Source organism: Zalophus californianus, chromosome 7, assembly GCF_009762305.2.
Source record: "Zalophus californianus isolate mZalCal1 chromosome 7, mZalCal1.pri.v2, whole genome shotgun sequence".
In the NCBI taxonomy this organism is placed as follows: domain Eukaryota; kingdom Metazoa; phylum Chordata; class Mammalia; order Carnivora; family Otariidae; genus Zalophus; species Zalophus californianus.
This window is the reverse complement of record NC_045601.1, coordinates 131349062-131371857: the sequence shown is the minus strand read 5'-3', so window position 1 is coordinate 131371857 and position 22796 is coordinate 131349062. Positions and strand designations below refer to the sequence as shown.

Genomic DNA, 22796 nt, shown 5'->3' with positions numbered 1-22796 from the left:
AGTGAAGATGGGGGAGCTGTACAAACAAGGGGACATTACACTGCTTTTTGAGGTTCATCAATTTTTTCAGTCTGTTTTTCCACCCAGGATGAGTAGGATGTAGACCCTTCTATAGTAGTAGAGAAGCTGAACTAGATGCCCCAGGCTTAAAATACCAATTCTTCATGACGTTCTCTTGCTTTGCACTTGGCTCAGCTAGCTGGCTTCTGGGAAATGGACCATGAAGTTCTCCCTCCTATTAATAGAAGGTCCTCTTTCTATTGTACGCCTTCAACTCTTTAAGATGTATGATGGTACCCCATTAGAGTACAGGCCAAATTCCATTGCAGCAAATTCTCAGAGAATGTCCTAGAATTTGGTTGCATCAAATATTGCTTGAAATAAGAGTGCCATCAGCTGAAGATGAAGAATCTTATTATAATGATGACATCTATTGTAATGTTATTTGACCTGTGTTAATGTTGGTGATTAGGCGAAGAAAACCTTAAAGATGATTTTTTTATGCCATCGTTTATTGAACCTGGCTAGATTTAGCTTTCTACTTCCTGCCTCTGGGACTGGCACTTTGGCTTTGGGTCGGATTTTCTTCCCAGTTTCTCAGGCACTGGCTCCATGCTGTAGTGTTTGGGTTGCAAATATTGCAAGGGAATGCTTTAACACAAACAAAATGTCTCACCGATTAAATGTCAGAATGCAGTTTGCTTCCTGAAACTCAGCGAGAGGAGCCAGAGGCCTGGGCTCCATGCCCAGCTCTGCCATTGACATTCAAGGTGACCTTGGGGGGGAAATGATTTAACTGTTTCCTGCCCTGTGACTGTGACACTGGGGGGCATTGGAACACATCCCTGAGGCTAATAAGCTCTTTGCAGATTTTTGACAAGTGATTGCATGGATTCTTTGCCATCTTTTGGACTTTTCTCTGTCCACTAGTCTATATGAGCATATGAGGCCCTCTGGAAAAAGTGTTAACAAGGCGTGCCAGATATTAGGCGGTCCTGGTGTTAATGGCATCAGTGATAACCATCTCTGAGAAGGACAAGCAGTGAGTGAACACAGACGATGCTTTTTCTTGTAAATATCACTTTCAACCAATTTGCAAGAAAATCTATTTTTCCTATAAAAGTAGCCAAGCAGACCTACTGGTAGCCCATGAGAAGCACCATTTCTCCATTTCCTGTACTATCATGTAGTGAATGGGGGAAGAATTTGGACTACATTCAAACTCCCTGCATACCCTCACTTTGGCAATTTCTTGTGCTAACTTCTCTGTGCCTCAGTTTCCTCTCTGGTAAAGCTGTACCCACAGCACTGGCTGCTGTGAGGACAAATTAGTTCATCCATCTAAAGTTCATACATTCCATGCTTGGAACCATGCCTGCATCTTAGTAAGCACTTGATAAATGCTAGCTCGTATTGTTGTCATTCTTGAGTCATTAATATGATTGGCCCTAGAACAGAGGATGTGTTGTTAAATTTAGAAACTTGATTTAGAAAATTTGAATTGGTTGTCCAAGGTGGAAGGAATAAGAAAATCAGGTACAAAAAGAAAAGTGTTGCTTCAAGTCTGGAGAAGTTTGGAAGAGGCAAGAGATCTTGGTCAGTAAGTAGAGCAGGAATCGATCCATGGTTAGATGCCCTCAGAGAGTCGCATGGACAATGTCAAACATCTTGAGATATTACCTAATTCTGTACTCAAGGCAGTGAGTGTTTCCTGCTATACTGAAAGGAGGCTGAGACCAGGAGAAAAGGTTTAATTCAGACCTGGGCTGAAGTCTAACCAGGCAGGGACTCTAGATGCAAGGCACCAGGCTCACAGCCCTCGGATGTCCTTGCAGCTGGCCAGCTCATGACCCAATGAGCACCATGCTGCAGTTAGATCAGGAATGGGTACAGCGACTTTCCTCCTCAAAGGGGCTTCTCTTACTGGCTCAGTCAGATCCGGTGCTCAGATCTGCCACTGCTCAATTGACCCACAACCCTAACTATCCTTTTACACAGTTGACACCTTTCATGCCTCAGGGAGACAATTCTCAATATCTTTGTTCTGTGTTCTTGAAAAGAAGCTGAGTGCATCTGAATGTTGTGGTAAATCTAGGGTTGCATCCCTGCTGTCACCAGAAACAGACACTGCCTCAGAGCGCAGGGATAGTTTAAATGGTAGAATCATTTGGAGGGGAGAAGACACAAATTAATGAATTTGCCAAATTATTTTCTTCTTGTACAGCAAAGCATTATTTTCCAGGGCTGCCAACCACCCATGTTCTTGCTTCTCTTCCTGTTCCAATTTGTGGTTCTAAATGTACTCAGGAATTAGCAAAGTCTTTTCAACAATAGCACACAGTGGCTAGGAGACATTTTTGCTAAGCTAGACAATTCATATTATTTTAAATTTACATAAAGCTGTAGAAGAAACTGTGTGCTATTAATTCTTTATGTTGGCAACTAGACGGATATTGAAAACTACAATTATGAATAGTTTTTATAAAAACATTTAATAAATTTAAAAGGTCAATTTTATTTTTTATTTTTATTTTTTTAAGATTTTATTTATTTGTCAGAGAGAGAGAGAGAGAGAGAGAGCGCACACATAAGCAAGGGGAGTGGCCGGCAGAGGGAGAAGCAGGCTCCCCATTGAGCAAGAAGCCCAATGCGGAACTTGAACCCAGGACCCTGGGATCATGACCTGAGCTGAAGGCAGCTGCTTAACCAACTAAGCCACCCAAGGCATCCCTAAAAGGTCAATTTTAAATAATTTTCATTTAACAATTCAATGTTGATTAATCATAATTTTTATTTAAATAATTTCATCATACATGTTGGTTTCATAAATCATAGCTTCTATTTTTCTTTTAATTTTGATAGATAATTGAAAATAATTTAGAAGAAAATAACTTAAAAATGTATGAAAATAATTTTAATTTTTCAGTTGAAACATTTATTTCAGTTTGCTTTTAGATAAAAATGTACTGATAGTTTACATACATTACACACAATTACATTTTTAATCCTTTAGCTTAGTCTTGGGCATAAAATAAATTATATGAAATACTTATTATAACAACATTATTAGTGTCTGCTGAAATGATGGCAAGAAAAAGAAAATATATGAATATGTATATGATAATGCATGAAATATGTATGCCTTTATTGCTCATCCAAGCATTATCAACCTATCTATAGTTTACCAAGACATTCATGAAAATCTGAGTTTTATTTTCTTTGACATTTCTTTTGATATTTTAGGTAAACGTTTTTAGTCATCTAAAAACCATAATTTTGCCCATCTTTTACTTTGTCATTATGAATGTATATTTGTTAGGGTATGAGGCTAGTACAGTCGATTCTTATTATTTGTGATAGTTTTGTAACATCCACCAGATCACTGAATCAGCAAATACTGAATTATTGCCCTGGGGGAAATAGATGGTTAGGTTCTTGCCATCCTCTGGTCACAACAACATATAATCTTGTTTTACATGGTTTCTGTTGAAGGACACATTATTTAATGTATATTGTTGATTCATTAACATTGAACTATGGCCAACAGCACTATGACTCATGCCTGAAAGAAGCTCACCTAACACGTTTTTAAGACACATCATAGCTTTCTTGCACTCAGGAGCACTAGACAGCTCTTCAGCATTATGCTTGGAAGCCATTTTAAACAGTGAAATTACCAGCAAAAAGAACAAAAATGTGAAAAACATGGCTCTGAGAAGACCTCAAAAAGGATACTTGTCCTTTGAGAGCTGAAACAAGATGGCGAAGGATTGCCTTGTTCAGTCTCAGCTGGGAATATACATGTCAGGCAACTCAAAATTTTGCCTCTCTGTGCATGTCCACAAATGACTGTGAAAGCATCAGAAACATTGATTTTGGGTTACAAATAAATTTTAGATGGTAGACAAATTAGCAAATACAGAATGTGCCGATAAAAATGATTGGATGGATGGACACATTTTATGTAATAGCTTTCTAGCTTGATTTATAATTTTAAATATTTAGTCATACTGTATATAAGCTTCTGTTTATAGTCTTTAGCCCCATTAATATAAGGAATGGGACTGAATTAGCAGGAAGCTTCTAGATAAGGGAGTTATAAAGAGAGAGGGGGGGAAGAGAGTGCTCAGTGTGTGGGGAGAGTACCTTCTGAGAAGATCCTGGTAAATCCCTTTATGCGTTACTACTATGTAATAACAAATGGCTAAACATCAAGAATCAGCAACTGGAACACAATATTCATTGCTGAAGTTACATATTTTGGTGTACTTGATAAATTTAGATAAATATCATAAAAGAGATAATTCATTTTGGAATAGGACTTTTAAAAAGAGATTAATTTAAATGCTATATAAAATCTGCAGCAACCAATGCTCTAACAGAAAAAGTTTAAAAAAGAACTAAAAATTCACTTTGCTGTTTTTCTGACTCTATCATAAATTTCAATATTAAGTGAATGTGTCTCTTGAAACCTATAGAATAGAAAAGTGTTTTGTACTCCAAGCAGAGTAATATATATTAGTTGTTGCAGTTCAGACAATTGTGAACAGTTTTGTGGCACTGGGGACAAGAGAAAATAATTCTGGATGTATGGAATGGACACAGTAGCTTAGGCAAAGATAACAAGAACCAGGCACCTCTTTAGGAGTGGTCTCCAAAGCTGACCCTAGAGAACCCCGATTTCTCAGATGACAGCAGTGTAGGAAGGAAGTTATAAATCAGCTGGCTGTTTAGAGGCTAGAGAATGTCATAACCATGCTAACTATGGATGTGTGTGTGTGTGTGTGTGTGCGTGTGTGAGAGTGAGAGAGAGAGAGAGAGAGTAGATGTTTAGAGAAACTGATAGATGTTTTGCACAGGTTGATGACTGGACAGACGTTGTTTTAAAAATAAAGTCATCTGTCGTCCCATTTGTCTATTTATGCTTTGTTGTCGTGCTTTCAGTATCATATCCAAGAAATCTGCATATCAGAGGAAACAGTCAACAGAGTGAAAGACAACCTACAAAATAGGAGAAAGTATTTGCAAATCTTCAAATATCTGATAGTTAATATCCTGCGCATATAAAGAATTCCTACAACTCAACAACATCAACAAAATAACCTGATTAAAAATTGGATAAAGAACTTGAATAGACATTTCTCCAAAGAAGATATTCAAATGATCAACAAGCATATAAAAAGATGTTCAGCATCACTAATAATTAAAGAAATGTAAATCAAAACCCCAGTGATATATCACCTCACACCCATCAAGAAAACTTTATTAAAAAAAAAAAAAAGAAAATCACAAGTGTGGGAGAGGATATGGAGACATTGGAATCCTTGTTGGTGGGAATGCAAAATGGTGCAGCCATTGTGGAAGACAGTATGAAAGTTGTTCAAAAAAATGAAACAGAGTTACCATATAACCCAGCAATCTCACTTCTGGGTATATACCTCGAAGAATTGAAAGCAGGATCTTGAAGAGAAATTTACACACCCATTTTCACTGAAGCATTATTTACAATAGGCAAGAGGTGTAAATGACTGAATGCTCATTGATGGATAAATGGATAAGCAAAATGTGATATATACACGCAATGGAGTATTATTCAGCCTTAAAAAAGAAGGAAATCCTGTCACATACTACAACATGGATGAACCTTGAGCTAGGTGAAATATTTCACCTTGTGCTAGGTAAAATAATCCAGTTACAGAAAGACAAACACTGTCTTATTTCATTTACATGAGGTATCTAAAATAGTCAAATTCATAGGAGCAGAAAGTAGAATGATGGTTGCCAGGGTTGGGGGGAGGAGAAAATGGAGCGTTGCTCAATGGAGTGTCCATTTTGCAGGATAAAAAAGTTCAGAAGATCTTGCACAACAAGTTGAATATACTTAACACAGTGTACACTTAATTATGTTATATATATATATATATGGTTATGATGGCAAGTTTTATATATTTGATGTTTACCACAAATAAAAGACACAAGTCATCTGTGAAAGACTGGATAGTATTAGTCTGCTTTTCATCCTAGTCTTTATGAAATGAAATTTTTCCACAGAGATCTTGACCCTTAGAAAAATTTTCCTTATGAGAAGGAAGAAATAGGTTCAGTCAATATAATGAAGAGGTGAGTTGTGGTTTACTGGAGATGATCACACATAAACAGGCTAAAAAATCAGTTAGAAGGACACTTGTAGAGGGATTTAGTCATGGATGAATGAAATATATCTGGTTTTCAAGGTCAACACCATCATAATCTATAATGGTTCTGACTTTTCTCTGTTTTGTTTTTTTTCCCTCCATTTTTTGGTTGTAATACAAATTACTCTAACATTCACTTATTCTTCATAATGACAACAAAGCAATGCCAGTTCATTTAAAAGTAATTTAAAATTGTTATACAATATCTCAGTCTGCAATGGCTTACTACCAACACAATACTGTGTTCTTCAGAGAAAACCTCTAAGTACTTATTTAGGTCCCTGTTATCTGGAAAATTTTTAAACAATACCAATAAGTGGCATTCTTGCCTTTACTTAAAACAGTGACATTAAGATAATCTAAAGTAACTATCATATTTGGAATAAATTTCATGAAGCTAATTTCAGTGTGATAGGAAAACGTGATCCTGATGACAGACTCAGGAGAATTTCATTTGACTGGCTATGTGTAGGAATCTAATGGCTCAAGTAGGTCAAGGTTTGTTCTCTTTACTATTTGTTCTCATCCTTGGTGGTGTCAGTAATCGATTGCTGCATATCAAATTACCACAAATTTAGTGACTTAAGAATAATATTTATTATCTCAGTTTTGGGGGCAGGAAGTCCTCGTCTATAGCTTAGCTGGATGCTCTGCTTCAGGTTTCTTAGAAGCCTGCAATCAAAGAGTCATCTGGGACTGCTGCAATCTCAAGCCTTGACCATGGGACAATTTGTTTTTCAAGGTCATTCACATGATTGTTGGAAGGGTTCAGTTCCTTGCTGTCTTTTGGCTGGAGGTGTACTCAGTTCTTGGCACGGCAGCCTCTCCATCAGACCTCTCAAGTGGGCACTGGATTCATCAGAGCAAGCAAGAGGAATGTGAAAGAAAAAGTCAGTGAGATGGAAGTCACATCACAGTCTTTTGTAACCTAATCTCAGAAATGCCCATCACTATTGTTGTATTCTGTTCATTGGATGCAAGTCACTAGGTCAAGCCCTTCAAATGGAGGAGTTTACACAGAGCATGAGGACCACTGGAGCCATTTTAAAGACTACCTACAAAACCAGCTACTACACAGGTGTGTTTCATTTGATTCCTAAAGGAGAAAAAAGAGATTTGTAAGAGGTAGGTGGAGAAGTAGGAATACAATCAAAGGAATATCCATGGAAATGGGCTTCAGATCCAATGAATGCTGAGAGAGAAGAACTTGAGGGCCTCCACAGTTACTGAACTTTTAGCCACTGAAAAAGTACACATCCACAGAGGACCTTCAGGGCCTAGAGAAGAGACACTTTTTGGGGAGGGATATATTCATGTTTTTTAAATATCAGAAGTGAGATGATACAGAAGAGGAATTATATTTCTGTTTTCTGGTTCCAGAAAGTAAAAACAGGACCAATGGGTGGAAATAATGGGGACAAATTTAGGAAGTACTTTCTGGCCAGGGGAGATGTTGGCTAGTGGAATGGGTACCCCAAAGGGGGGGTGTCCTACTGCAAGGGAATTGTTCAGGGTAGCTCTGGATAGGGATTCATACAGGTGAAATTTGGAACCCTATTCCTACTGCCAGTCCCTCTGCCTTTCAGCTTCCCTGCCATGGGAGGTACCCACACAAGAGAAGACAGCTAGATAAAATAAGGGATTGATTTGTTAATGGCTGAGCAAGAACCCCATCATGCCCAAGTCAGGGTTTGCTCTGAGAAGTAATCTTGGAGCATAAAGCATACATAAAGTGTTAGCTGTCCCCTTCCTCACCTTTCCCCCACAGACAGATGGTTGAGACTGCAGGGCAGGCACAGTGCATTTCATTAACCAGCTCCATGAGGATCAGAGTTGAGAGCACTTCTCTGGAGGCCAGACCTGTCAGTCTATACATCAAAGTGAGGGAAATATAGATCTACCTCACTCTTCAACACTGTCGTTTAATATTCTGTTGTGTGAATGCTTAATCAATTCACTATTGACAAAGGTGTTTTTAAAACATCGAATCAAAATAAAGTAATATTTGCATATAGAAAAAAAAAATCAAATTACAGAAGTGATCCAAGAAGAAATTCTAGGCCTTTCATAGAATGTGTTCATTGATCTTTTTTTTTCTAAAAGATTTTATTTATTTATTTGAGAGAGAGAATGAGACAGAGAGAGAGAGCACATGAGAGGGGGGAGGGTCAGAGGGAGAAGCAGACTCCCTGCTGAGCAGGGAGCCCTGATGTGGGACTCGATCCCAGGACTCCGGGATCATGATCTGAGCCGAAGGCAGTCGCTTAACCAACTGAGCCACCCAGGCGCCCGTGTTTATTGATCTTATTAGGTAATTAGGTAATATGTAGTTCAAAAGGTATACTTAAGTAGTGTCCCTCCTAGCCCTGCATCTTCTCCCCTACCCCCTGACTCTAAAGGGAGCTAGATCTCTTTACTGTGGTCAATATTCAGAATATAAAATTTACCATTTTAACCACGGTAAACATATAGCTCAGTGACATTAAGTGCATTCAGATTGTTGTCAAACCATCACTGCCATCTGTCTCTAGAACTTTCTGATCATCCCCAACTGAAAGTCTGTACCTGTTAAGTAATAACTTCCATTGTGCCCTCTCCCTCAGCCCTGACAACTTCCATTCGGCTCTCTCCCTCTATGAATTTGACTACTCTAGGAAGCTCGCGTGTAAGTGGACTCATACTACACTTGTCCCTTTGTGTCTGGCTTATTTCACATAGCATAGTGTTTTCATTTATCCATGCTGTAGCATGAATGTGTCAGAATTCCATTTATTTTTAGGACTGAGTAATGTTCCATGATATGTATATCCTCACATTTTGTTTATACATACCCGTCAATGGGCATTTGGATTGTTTCCACCTTTTGGCTATTGTGAATAATGCTGGTATTAAACCTTGTGTACAAATACCTGTTCATGAGGTGCCTGGTGGGCTCAGTCGGTGGAACACGTGGCTCTTGATCTCAGGGTCATAAGTTTGAGCCCCATGTTGGGCATAGAGATTACTTAAAAAATAAATTAAAAAAAATCAAATATCTGTTCAAGTTCCTGCTTTTAATTCTTTTAGATACATGCCTAGAGGTGGAATTGCTAGATCATACGGTAATTTTACGTTTAATGTTGGAGGAGTATATGTAGCCACTTCTATTATTTTCTTTATGCTTTCTAGTCACTCTTTATGTAGATAGAGCAAAAACAAAAACATGTACTCACTTCCCTCTTTCTTATACAAAAAATGTTTTGGGTTGATACACTACTAATATTTTATAAAGATATTTCTATATCAGTACCCAGAGAGCATCCTCATTCTTTTTTCTATATTTTTCTTTTATTAGCTGCATAATATTCCACTGAGTGGCTGTGCTGTAGTTTATTTAACCAGTGCTTCACTGAATGACATTGTTTTACTCTTTTGCTATAAAAGAAATGTTGCAATAAAAGAACTTGTAAATATATAATCATTTAAATATGGGGTGTATGTGTAGGGTAGATTCCTTGAACTTGATTACTGGATCAAAGAGGAAGTGTATTTTTAATTTTTGTAGATATTGACAAATCGTTCCCCCCAGGGGGTGTGCAAATTTCTATTTTCACTGGCACAGAATACATTTCTGCCATTTCACCTATTCACCACGGATTTTGGATTTTTGTTAATCCGCTGGATGAAACCTGGTAACACAGCATAGTCTTAAATTTCACTTCTCTTATTACTAGTGAGGCTAAGCAACTTTTCATGTTTAAAAGCTACCTGTTTTTGTTTTTCTGTGAACCTCCTGTTAATATCCTCTGCCCATTTTTCTACTTTTTACCATCTGTTTTCTAACTGCCATCTAGGAACTCCTTATACACTTGGGAGATGAGCTGTTCCTCTGTGAAATGAGTTAGAAATATTTGTCCCAGTTTGTAATTTGTCTTGTGACTTTGCTTATGATGTTTTGCCCGGAAAAAGGACTGATTTTTATATAGTTGAAATTATGTATCTTTTGTATGTGTGTGTGCATGCACTGGATTTTGAGTCAGAGCTGGCAAGGGCTTGTTCCAGGGTTATAAAAAGTATTGTCTGTGTTTTCTTTTAGCACTTTAATTGCTAATTTTTAATTTTTTTAAAACAGTTTACTCCTAGGTCTTTTTGGAGTTATCTATAATGCAGTGAGAGGTATGGATCCTCTTATCTCATTCCAGATGGCTACTCACTTGTCCCTGAAACATCTGTTAAAAAGTCTTCCTCTTTCTGGGGGCGCCTGGCTGGCTCAGTCCATACAGCATATGACTCTTGATCTCAGGGTCATGAGTTCAAGCCCCATGTTCGGGGTGGAGCCTACTCAAAAAACAAAAACAAAAACAAAGAAAAGAAAGTCTTCCCCTACCCCATTCTTTTGAGATACAATCTTTACTATGTACTAATTTTAGGATATATTTTGGATTATGTATAGATTTCTGTTCTTTTCATTTTCCTGTCTGTATTCATGCTACACTACCAACACTATTTTAATTTTTGAAGTTTTATAGTGTATTTCAATACTTAGCATGAATAACTGCTCTTCTTTATCGAGTTTTCCTGGAAAGCCGGTATTTTTATTTAGATCATGTTACATTTGTAAATTAACTTTGGTGGAATTCACATCTTCATGATATTGAGCCTTGGTAAGACATTAAGTCTTTCCATTTATTTGTTTTTATTTTTGTATCCATGGGGAATAATTTGGAATTTTTCCCATAAAGGTTATATGTATTTCTCATTACGTTTCTTCTTGGTATTCTATCTTCTGTAATTTTTGTAAACATTGTGTTTTTACATTTTATTATGACTATTGGCTTCTGATGTGTTCTACTAATTATGGAGCTAATTTACTGTTCGCAATAGTTTTTCAGAAGACTCTCTGGTGTTTTATAATTACAAAAACATGGCATCTACAAAGAGTGACAGTTTTTCTACTTCCTTTCCAATTCTTACCTCTAATTTGTTTTATTAAATTGCATTGCTTAATGCCTCCAAATATTAAGAGTAAATGGGATAATGGGAATGTGTATCAAGTTCTGTAGTTCTGTACTTCTTGAATTATCTATTTTAGACAGTATCTAATGATTTCTATTACAAAAAAAATTAAGACTTTTGCTAAAATACACTATCTTGCTTACCTGCACTATTTCATAACTATCTTTTGATCAGTCATGTAATCTTTTCTTTTCAAAGTTTACAACATTTAAATTCAATTAGTAACCTTTAATTAAGACTTGCATGCTTTGTTCCTAGACATTTATTCTAAAAGAGTATTTAACTATTATGATTATATAAATGTTATTCATAAAGGGATCCATGAAAGAGTAACATGATCCTGTGCTACTAACTTTTGATGCTCCAAAGAGAATGTCCAAGTGACATCTATTTGATTCTTTTAAATTTGTTTCCAGTCTTGTTGATCTCTTCTAAGTCAAACTTCATTGTTATTCTTTCTTCTGTCTTGTGTCACTGTATTTTGAAAATCCCTTCCTTTCTGGAGTAACCCTCAGATAGTATTTTCCTACAGGTTGTTGAATAGTGTACTTCTTGCATCACTCCAAGTCAGGAAATGCTTTTATTTTACCCTGTGCTTCACTGATTATTTGGCTGGGTATAAAATTCAAGGATCAAAATCAATTTCCATCAGAATGAAGACAGCTCACTAGAGTCTACTGTTGCTAATGTAAAGTCTGAAACCAATTTGCTTTTAATCCCTTGGCATATGGTCAGTTCTCCTCCTCTCTGGGAAGTTTTTAGAATTTTCTACTTATTCTTTGGAATTTTGGCATTTCATCAATTTGGGTTCAGGAGTGGGGGTTCTTTTCTTGTCTTTTTTTCCCATTATTTGCTTAACTCTCAGATGATATTTTCAATATGAAGACTTCTAACTTTTTTTTAACTAGCAACAACTCTGTAAAGTATGATTATTATTTCCAGTTTACAAATAAAGTTTAGAGAGAGAAAACAATCTGCCTCATGTTACCGCCTGGTTTTTGCACTCTCTTACACTTGTAGTGACTTGAAATACATCTGACAATCGTAATCAAGATTATTCATGTTACAAAGTATGAAATACTTTGATTTTAGACTTAGAAAGTTGAATCGTTGCTACCTTGAAATTTTGGTGCTTATGACAGTGGTGATTAATTAACAGATAAGTTCATATTTGCAAGTTCTATCTACTGTAAAAAAAAAAAGAAATATACATGAATAGTTACATCCCTATGGGCCCCCTCCCTGATTATACCTCAAGCAAATCACTTCTTTTGTGGTGCCCTAAAGCTGAGAAGGAAGTAAAGGTAGTGGAAATAAGATTTGCTGGAGGAAACAATCGTAGGATTTAGGGTTCATCCTCTAATCAAAGCCCTCTTGTTGGTGGAGAAAAAAGGTAGGCTAAAATATATGCTATATCTATCAAGAAATCATAGTGACTTGAAAAAAATGAATTAGAGTAATAAACTGATAGAGGCAAGACCATGTGCTCTCAACATGTGACAGATCCTCAAGAATTTATGAGTCACAATATTTTAAAGCCAGGGAGTTCCCTAAGGTCATGTTGCAAATCAGTGATAGAATAAATAATAAGTATTTTTTTAAAAGATAACAAATTTCTTTCCCATCCTATCAAATTAAGACATCCTTTCTTGCCTCTTTTCTCCATAGGCAATCAGGAAAGTTGCCATGACTAACAAGGAAAGCACCAAATTTCCTTAAACATACTGACCTTTTTAAGCCATAAGTAATAGGAGCTAGAGTCTCTCATTCCAACTGGTGCTAAGTGGTCTTAATGAGATCACTTTGTTGTTTAGACACATAAAGAAGGGAGGTTGTGCAGAGTGATCCCTCCTTTATCCATGGAGGTGCTAGAAACCGCAGATAGGACTGAACCCTATGCATGCTATGTTTTTTCCTGTACATACAGGCCTATGATGAAGTTTAATTTATCAATTAGGCACAGTAGGAGATGACCAACAATAACTAATAATAAAATAGAATAATTATAGCAATACACCATAATAAAAGTTATGCGAATGTGGTCTCTGTCTTTCTCACAAAATATCTTATTGTACTGTACTCACCCTTCTTCTTGTGATGATGATGTGACAGAGTAAAATGCTTCCCTGATGAGAGGAAGTGAGGTGAATGACGTGGGTATTGTGATGTAGCCCTTGGCTGCGACTGACTTTCTGCCAGTATTCAGCAGGATCATCAGCTTCTGGACCCTAGGTGACCGTGGGTAACTGAGACCACAGAAAGCAAAACCACAGATAAGGGGGACCACTGTACTCAGGACAAAAGAATCATAATTCCACAGGCCACTCACAGCTGTCCTGGTATATTATGGACACATCTCTATTGGATGGAATAAAATATAGTGTTGTGATGCCAACCAAACGACTCTACACCAGAGTCTCTCAGCCTTGGTACTGTTGACATTTGGGGCCAGATAAATTTTTTGCTGTGAGAGGCTGTCCTGGGTATTGTAGATGTTTTGCAACAACCCTGGTCTTTACATACTAGAAGCCAGTAGTAAGAACCACAAATGTCTTTCAGGCATTGCCAAAAGCCCCCTGGGTTTGGGAGCATCACCCACCCCTCCCATTGAAGACCACTGATATACACTGATGCAGTAGAAAAAGTTTTTGGTTAATAATTCTGGAAAATACATAACAGATACATTCTGTTTTTCACACTGGAGTTTTTGAACATTATGTTGTTAAAACAAACATTTCAGGGGCACATGGGTGGCTCAGTCAGTTAAGCGTCTGCCTTCGGCTCAGGTCATGATCCCAGGGTCCTGGGATCGAGCCCCATGTCAGGCTCCCTGCTCAGCGGGGAGCCTGCTTCTCTCTCTCCCTCTGCCTGCAGTTCTGCCTACTTGTGCGCTTTCTCACTCTCTCTGTCAAATAAATAAAATCTTAAAAAAAAGAGAGAGAGAATCTCAAAACAAACAAACAAACAAAACATAAACATTTCAGGCTCCGTAAAAAAAAGACAAAGAATATATAAATACAGTGAACCCTCGGGATCATCAGATAGTAGTACTGAAATAAAATGCACAAAATAAAATTCTGTGTGGGCACAAGAAATAGTTTTCTGAGCAGATTATTAATCTCAGCCTCGAGTTACTAACAGCACGAACACAGCAACTTATCTCTCTGCCTTTTTGCTACATAATGTCCAAGCATGACTGAAAAAATATATACTTACTTTGGAAATAGAACAACTATTTGTAAAGATGATTCAGTCAGCAGGATGCTCTAGTTGGCACTCCCTAATTCTATTTTTGCAGAGAGGAGCTGCTGCCTTTAAAAAGAGACACTGAAACTTAGAATATGTTAAACCACTTTTGCTGCACATTTTTGCCTGGATAAATCTGCTTAATGGTCATAACTTATGCCCTGACAGATAATCTTGTGCCAAATGCTTGGAAGGTGAATGAAGGAATTACTCAGTCTAACTAGGAGGCTGAAATAGAACAATTTCCAGAAAAGCGTTTGCATTTTTTGACTGTTGCCGAACACTATTTCCTACTTCTGTTTACTGTATTGACAGTGGAATGTTGCTTAAGTTGCCTATAAAAGGAATTTTCTGTTACTTTAACATTGACTGAACCTATCTTTCCTGAGGGTGGTGGTGGTGTAGGGTAGGGGGGTGTGATGAGGATGGCAGGGATGGGGCAGGGGATGGGAAGGGAGCGGTGATGAAGAGTGATAAAATATGAAAGGTTTCTAGAAAGAAAGAGAATCTTCAAGTGAAAATGGCTTAGATATATATAAATAAGTGGGCATATGTGCATATATACACACATGTAATATATGCACATATTATATATTATAATTACATATATAACTGGTAAATATATATATATATATATATATATATATACATACATATATTTGGTTTCCTTAATAACATCTAGTCCTGAAAAACCACCATTACAGAGCCCCATGCCTCCATGGATACTATTTAGTTTGTGGGGTGATGGGATTGTTCTATTAGTGTTACAATAATGCTTCCATAATACCATCTGCTAAATCTACCAGTCAATCAATTCATCAGTTAGCTGGTTGTGTCCAGGGGCCTGGAGTTCTGCAGTAGGATAAGGCTCCTGAGCTTCTTGAAGGACCATGTGTCCAAAGCTTTAGTTGGAAGAAAACACATCAACCCAAGAACCGTGATTAAACGTTCCTTCTTTGACCAGCATATGTGACTATTTAGAGACTCTTATTTAGAGAAAGGATGAACAAGGGATATATATATTACCCAAAAGAGTGAAGAAACACAAAAAGCACCTTTTTAATAGCAGGACCAAGAAGATGAGAAGCAAAGGAAGGAAGAAAGCCAGCACAAAATGAAAGGAGGATGTGCCCAACAGAAGTTCAAGGCTTTGATAAAATCCAAAGAATCCATTTTCAGGCATCTGCCTGGCCTAATCTGTTAGAAAGAAAAAGGGCATTTTTTTCTTTCTCCTGGCTCAGAAAATACAAAATTCAAAAGGAAACTGGAAATGAGGAAGCAGCAAAGGTTATGTTGCTTCTTTCATAAGAGACATGGTAGCTTCAAATGAGGCCCTGAGAAGGAAAAATGAGAAGTGTTCCTAAAAATAAATAAATAATGTTTCCTTGAGATGCTTTCTTGCACCAAGGAAAACAAATAAAGGAAATGGGGTGTTAGGTATTGTTCTTTCGAACTCCAGCATTTTGAGAACTCTTTCTTTCCCAGCAGGGAGGTGTGGGGGTGGGGCCCCTGGACTTTGCCTTCAGCTCTCAAACTTGCTCCCTCCCCTCCCACCCCCATTCATCACTGCTGCAGGGAAACAGAAAGAACTTGGTTCTCTCTGTAAACCCCCACTCAAATGCATCTGCTTTACGTACCTCTAATATTCGGAGTGTGAAATATTGACTATAAATACACGATGGGAAGGATGTAGAATGTTTTTTAAACCAAAATGTGCTCTGCAATGTGGAGTTATTAATATCAGGAATAATAATAATACCACCTAAAGATCTGGGAATCAACAGTTTAAAGCTGTCTCTGTTGTTAGTGGGAAACGTTTCTGCAGGAAAGCCAAAGGTGTAGCACATTTTTGTGTGCTCATGTTTTTGGTGATTGTTTTCATCCGGGCAGTTATTTGCTGTGGTCTAAAACAAGTATTTATCAGTTAACAAGGAATTTGGACTGGGCTTAGCAGAGCAGTTCTGCTGGTATTGTCTGAGCTCGCTCATTCACCTTTGGTCAGTGGGAGATAGTCTAGGGACTGCTTGGTCTAAGATGGCCTTACTCCATATTTGCCTATTGGTGCTGTCACCTAGCCTGGGAAAAACACACTGACTCAAGCATCTCCAACAAGGTAGCCTGGGCTCATGGCAGCCTCAGGATTTCTAGGTACCCTACAACCAAAACAACTGCACTCTCTAGGTATTTACCCAAAGATACAAATGTAGTGATCCGAAGGGACATCTGTACCCCAATGTTTATAGCAGCAATGTCCACAATAGCCAAACTATGGAAAGAACCCAGAGGTTCATCAACAGATGAATGGATAAAGAAGATGTGGTGTGTACACACACACACACACACACATACACACACACACACACACACACACACACACTGGAATATTACTAAGCCATCAAAAAAATGAAATCTTGCCATTTACAATGCCATGGGTGGAGCTAGAGGATATTATGCTAAGTGAAGTAAGTCAATCAGAGAAAGACAATTATCATATGGCTTCACTCACATGTGGAATTTAAGAAACAAAACAGAGGAGCATACAAGAAGGGAGGGAAAAATAAAACAAGATGAAACCAGAGAGGGAGACAAACCATAGGAGATTCTTAATCATAGGAAACAAACTGAAGGTTGCTAGAGGGGAGGTTCCATGGGGAGACGGGGTAACTGGGTGATGGGCATTAAAGAGGGCACGTGATGTAATGAGCACTGGGTGTTATATACTACTGATGAATCACTGACCTCTACCTCTGAAACTAATAATACACTATATGTTAATTAATCGAATTTAAATAAAATTGAAAAAAAAATTCCTTTTGTTCTCCTCTACCTCTACCCATCTTGAACATTTGATGTCAATGTGAGCTAAAAAGCAGTATTCTAGGTGTGATCTACCAGCATGCTGAAAGGAGGACTATCTTTTCCTTCATTCTATATTCTTTACTTCCTTTAAGGAAGTCTTAGATCACTCTGTTAACTCAGATTATATGGGCAGCCACAAGTTTCCCTATGCACAGATGCTATTGTGGAAGAATGATATAAGATATCATTACATATCATTATACATCATTAATAAGAATATAAAATCCTTATATTCTTATTAAATTTAATTTTGCAATATCGATCTCATTTTTCCCTATTGCTGAGTCCTCTCAGAATCCTTATATTTGCTTACAAAGTATTTTGACATTACGGAGGTCATCCATGAATTCAGCCAATGTGCTTTCAGGATTTTCATTCAAGTGTTGGATAAACTATCGAATAAGACGGGGCTGAGGACAAAATTCTACAGCAGGTCACTAGGAACCTACTTTCATTTCAACTAACGGGCATCAAGATAACTGGTCTAATGGCAATGCCATCTTGTTTTTATGTGTCTACCTCACTCCAGAATGGAGCCGTGGACTCTGTAAAATTCATCACTAAAATCTAGTTATGTGGTGACTTATCTCATTCTCCTCATTCACCAGATAAGTTAACCTGCCCAACAAGAAGTGAGATTAGTGCAGTTTCTGGTGAAAACCACTTCCTTTTACTAAATCTTCACAAGATATTCCCAATTATAATTATTTTGAAACTGACTTTAGTCTAAGCAGTCGATATTAAAAACTACGATACCTCCTCTGATTTCCTGGTAATTTTTTCTATGCTTCACAGGTTATTCCCCAAAGAACAGTGGCAATGGGTTCCAATTATTCTTCAGTAAACTCTTTCTCCATCTCCTGGTACATTCTTCCCCTAGGCTAGCAGACCTGCTTATTGCTCATAAGACAGCTGTATGTGCCCTTTGCTTAGCTCAAATATCGAAACCCTCACACAAATCCATTCCTCCATTCAACATGTACTTATTAAACACCTACTATGTGTTAGGCACTGGAACTTTTAGCTGGAGGGCCCTTTTGAATGAGCATGCCTAGAAATAAAGCCAAAGAATAATTTTTTATGCCAGGCTTTGGACTTTGAAATTCTTCTGTACACAGTGGAGATCTGATGACTAGTTTCAAGTAGGAAGGTGCTATAATTAAATCTGTGGGTTAAATAGATCTTTCTAGAAGGTGATTAGAGTATGGTATAAGGCTACAAGTGAGGAGACCCCTACAGTAACCTAAGAGGCATGTAGTGAAAAGCTGAATTAAGATACTGGCAGTGGGGATAAAAATGAGACACACTTAGCAATGGGATACATTTAGGAATGGGAAGATCTTGGCAATTGATTGAAGGGAATGGGGGTGAGAAACAAGATTCTAAAGGGACTGTCCTTAGTTAACTATCCTCAACTAATTGGACAGCTAGTTGGACATTTACTGAGAACGGGGATAGGTTATGGATTTTATGTTACTATTTCCAGGATCACACATATTTTATTAAATTGGAATTATTCTGGGAATAGCCTGGTAGACACAATCATTTCCTGTTTCTCTCTTTCTTTTCTTAATACTTGGTGACTATTGTAATTGCATGATCAGGTGGAAATATCCTAGAATACCCTGAAACTGTTGAACTGTTAGCTCCCTTTAGTATCTCATGTGGTTGACATATCTTAATATGTTTCTTAGATATTTTAAAATTTGTCTTTCATTTGACCATATTTCACCTTCCTCACAGTGGTTACTAAGAATTCATTTTCTCTTAAACGTCCCATCATGTTCATTTTGCCAGTAAATTTCTCTAAATCTAAAAAAGATCTGGATTCCCTCCTCCCTTACTTTCTAGAACATGAAATGATCCGCAGTCAGTCTAGAATTTCTCAGATGCTCTGCTTTTCTGCTGAATGAGATTTAGAGCTTGTGTCTTGATACTTAAAATTCATTACCACTTGCTTATGCTTCTTGTTTTTTGTGTCAATTTTATGATTTATTTCAAAAATACAGTATCCATTTCCTACATCTGGCCAAGAAGTCTGTATGATACAATCCTACCACTTACACATCTGGGGGAGACACTGGATCAGACTCGTAGAATTTCAAGCCTCAAAAGAATTGGAGAGCCCACCTAATGTTCCCTTTACAGATAAGAAAATATGAGAGAGAGAGGTTATGTGATTTGTGTAAGGTTAGTTAGGGGCAGAGCCAGGACTAGAACATACGTCCTCTGATGCTTAGCCAAATTTTGTATTATGTTTTTCCCTTGGCAGGAAGTCAGACACTAGTACTCAAGCAAAGAATTTAGGGTATTCTACTTTCAGCACTGCAGGAGCCCAATGACACACTAAGAATATAACTCAGAAATGTATGATTGTGTGATGCTGTGAATATATCCTTATATGGTTATAGGTAGACCCTTGGGTACTGATGTGGCTTTAGCTACATGCTTCAGCCTAAGGAGCCCACAGCTCTGGCATCCTTGATCCAACAATTTCCTTTTCTCAGGGGCGGCTCTGACCACTGCAGAGATCTCCATGAAAACCCATGGCAATAGCAAGAGCTGTGTCCACTCACTGCATCATTAATCATGTATGTTTCCTTTTGCATTGTTTTGTCTGGTTCAGTAGTAAATCTAAAAGAAGGTGGCACATAACCAAGCCCAAGTTATTATTCTTGTTCATCTCTAACCTTGAACCAGCCCTTTGTGGTCAGGTCTATTTCAAGGAAATTCCAGAAAGTCCCCTTTTACTGCAGCTCCCTGGAAACAGGGTACCCATGATATCTAGCAAAAATAGATTGATAAATAGATAGACAGATAGATAGATGATAGATAGATAGATGGATAGGTAACTCCAGCAGGCAGAAGGGTGTGTTACTCAGAGGGGTCACATAGAGCTGGTGCCTGGCAAGATTGTCTGTAGAAGCCATTGAGCCCTGAGTAAAGGGGAGTGACTCATAAGATGAACCATGTGCCATGATCTGGCAAATGTTCCTGGGGAGGAAAAAAAAAAAAAACCATCTGGATAATACCAGCCCACCTGCTTGAAGGAGGTGTTGTCATTGACTCGGAAGTATGAGTCAGCCATGCTAATCAAGCTCTTGGCCCCTGAAGGCCAAGAAATAATGTGAGGATCCAGCATCAGAATGTGGTGCCAGGAATCATACAGATTGCCCTCTGTTGAGGCTCCTTCCCTTTGGGACATTGGAGTGTTCTTGTGGGATCAGGGAATAGTATAGATGTGATCTGTAGGGAGCACTTGCCCTTGATCCCTATAGAACAGACAGCAGCCACTGAGATTCTGTTCTTTTAATTTAACTTCTGTAGAGCAACTGAAATGAAACATCTTGGCTATCTAATATGAAAAATTATCTAGACTTGGGGAGAGAAAAATGTGATGCCTCCATCATTTCTGTCCCCCTCACCCCAATTATTAACCTAGGATGTTCTTGCTCTGAGATACTGGTATTACAGGCAGTCATCTGAAAGTGAGAGGAGAAGTTGGAAACTAGAATTCTCTGATCTTATTTCCTGCTCTGCCATTGGCTGATTGCCTCATCAGAGGTTCTTTGACAAGGACAGTCATAGATCTGGGGACAGATGCCAGTCGCCTGTCCCATTGATAAAGGATTGCAATATAATATTGTTTCTTCTTAAAGTGAACACATCACTTTTTCATGTTGAAGAGGAAAGGTGTTTATATTACTCACCTTTCTGTCTCATAAACATTTTCGTTCTTTCAAATGGCATAATACGACAACATCATACCCATTGCTAATTTATTTCTTCAAGCTTGCTTTCATCTCTAAGAGCTATGGGCACCTCAGGTTTACCAGTAGGCTGCCCCAGGTTTATACCCACATAGCCTGAATTTGTGAAAGTATTGTATTCTTTCCTTCTTTCTTAATAGAACTAGTCCTGCCAGTCAAATTCTTTGAGGCTGTAGGACAATGCACCCATAGATCACAAAACAGTATAACATGAAAATTGATTTAAAGCATCCATAGAAATGTGGGGTAGAAGGATAATTTTCCATTGCATTGTCAATTTGGGTTTTAGTTCTTCTCATCCTGGGCTCTGTGGCATATTTTAGATTCTACCAAGATAATATCTTGGGGTTCCTAGGAAATGAATCTAAGCTCAAGTGACCAGTCCTTATTTTGTTCTTGTTGAGCTTGAAATTTCCCCCCAAAATAATCTGATTACATTATCTCAGTGTCAAATACTTCTATTGGCTATTTGATGCCAACCACCTATTTATAAAGTGGCAGGTATCTCTCAAACCTAGTGACATTGGCCAAGACACTTGTCCTTGTCCAATTCCAATCAGCTGTGTCCAGAGTAAACACAATAACTGATTTTACTTCCTAGGCCAAGCTTCCTGTGCAAGTCAGAACTACCAAGACCAAGACAGAGGATTTAGGGCCATTTTTTTTTTTCCTTAGGAGGGGGGTGTGCCATTGCAGGCACCTAAAACTTCATCAACTCCCCCACAGTGCATCCACTATCCCTGCACCTCATGTGATCACCCCAACCATTCAAGTCCAGCCACTATACAGAATCACCTAAGCCCAGACTCCAGAAGTCATTTGTATTATTGCAAAGTCTGCTGTCACTACACACTTTGAAAAGAAGGTCATCAAAGGACTTACCTGTTATGGCACCCCTCTGAAGTTCATCAGAGAAAGTTTCAGATGGCCTTGTGATTTCCCAGATGAAAGGGATGACAGAAGTGCAAAAATAATGGCATTAAATAAGAACGAAGAACATTGGAAGATCAAGTGTAGTTTGGGGGGAAATTAAAACTAAGAACAAAGGAAAGGAAATTAAATCCAGGGCCTGTTCCTTAAAAGGGTGGATTCTGATTTTTGATCTTGAAAAATAAGTTTTCGAAGAAAAGCTGTTTCCAACTCTGTCCATCTTCTAGGTCTTTCTGTCTTCCATCTATTGCATGATTTGGAGGGATGAAGGGATTCACTGGCGGTGAAGTGATCATTAGATTTAATATTTAAAAATAACGCCTTGTTTATATAAAATGATGGCAGTCTACAAACCTGTCACAAGTATCTAGGTCAGTGCAAACAAAGAGGAGAAAGAAATGACTTGCAGAAGTATAATAAAACCACACAACAAATTTATCATGGCTATTCCGTTACTCTTTTATTATTCATCTCCCTGGTAAAGATACAATGTTTCATTTCAGGTAGAAAATATCAAGTAAGGAGCATTCATAATTGAATGCTTTCAAGAACTAATATGTGGCTTTTCCTCTTTTCCTCTTCTTTTCAGCCTCTCTGGGGAATTCCAGAAGGCCCGTTGTCAGCCAGATTGAGAGTTATCCATTAAGATAGCAATGGTTTTAGACTGCAAGATGTGTTTGCAAGATTGTTAGAGTCAATGCCCTCATTAAGAAAAATGGAGACCATTTCCCACACACATTTGCCTAGAATAAATAAAACATTTTCAAAAAATTCAACACTGGTCTTAACTAATGGGAGGAAA

General features: G+C 37.9%; 1 long non-coding RNA gene across 1 annotated transcript; it reads right to left on the bottom strand.

The window, feature by feature from the left end:
- Positions 1–6781: 6781 nt before the first annotated feature.
- On the bottom strand, positions 6782–22387 carry LOC113927270. Its single transcript, XR_003521565.1, has 3 exons — positions 21947–22387; positions 13274–13435; positions 6782–7043 (listed from the first exon to the last, which is right to left on the bottom strand). It is a non-coding gene; the product is annotated as an uncharacterized LOC113927270 (long non-coding RNA).
- Positions 22388–22796: the final 409 nt, after the last annotated feature.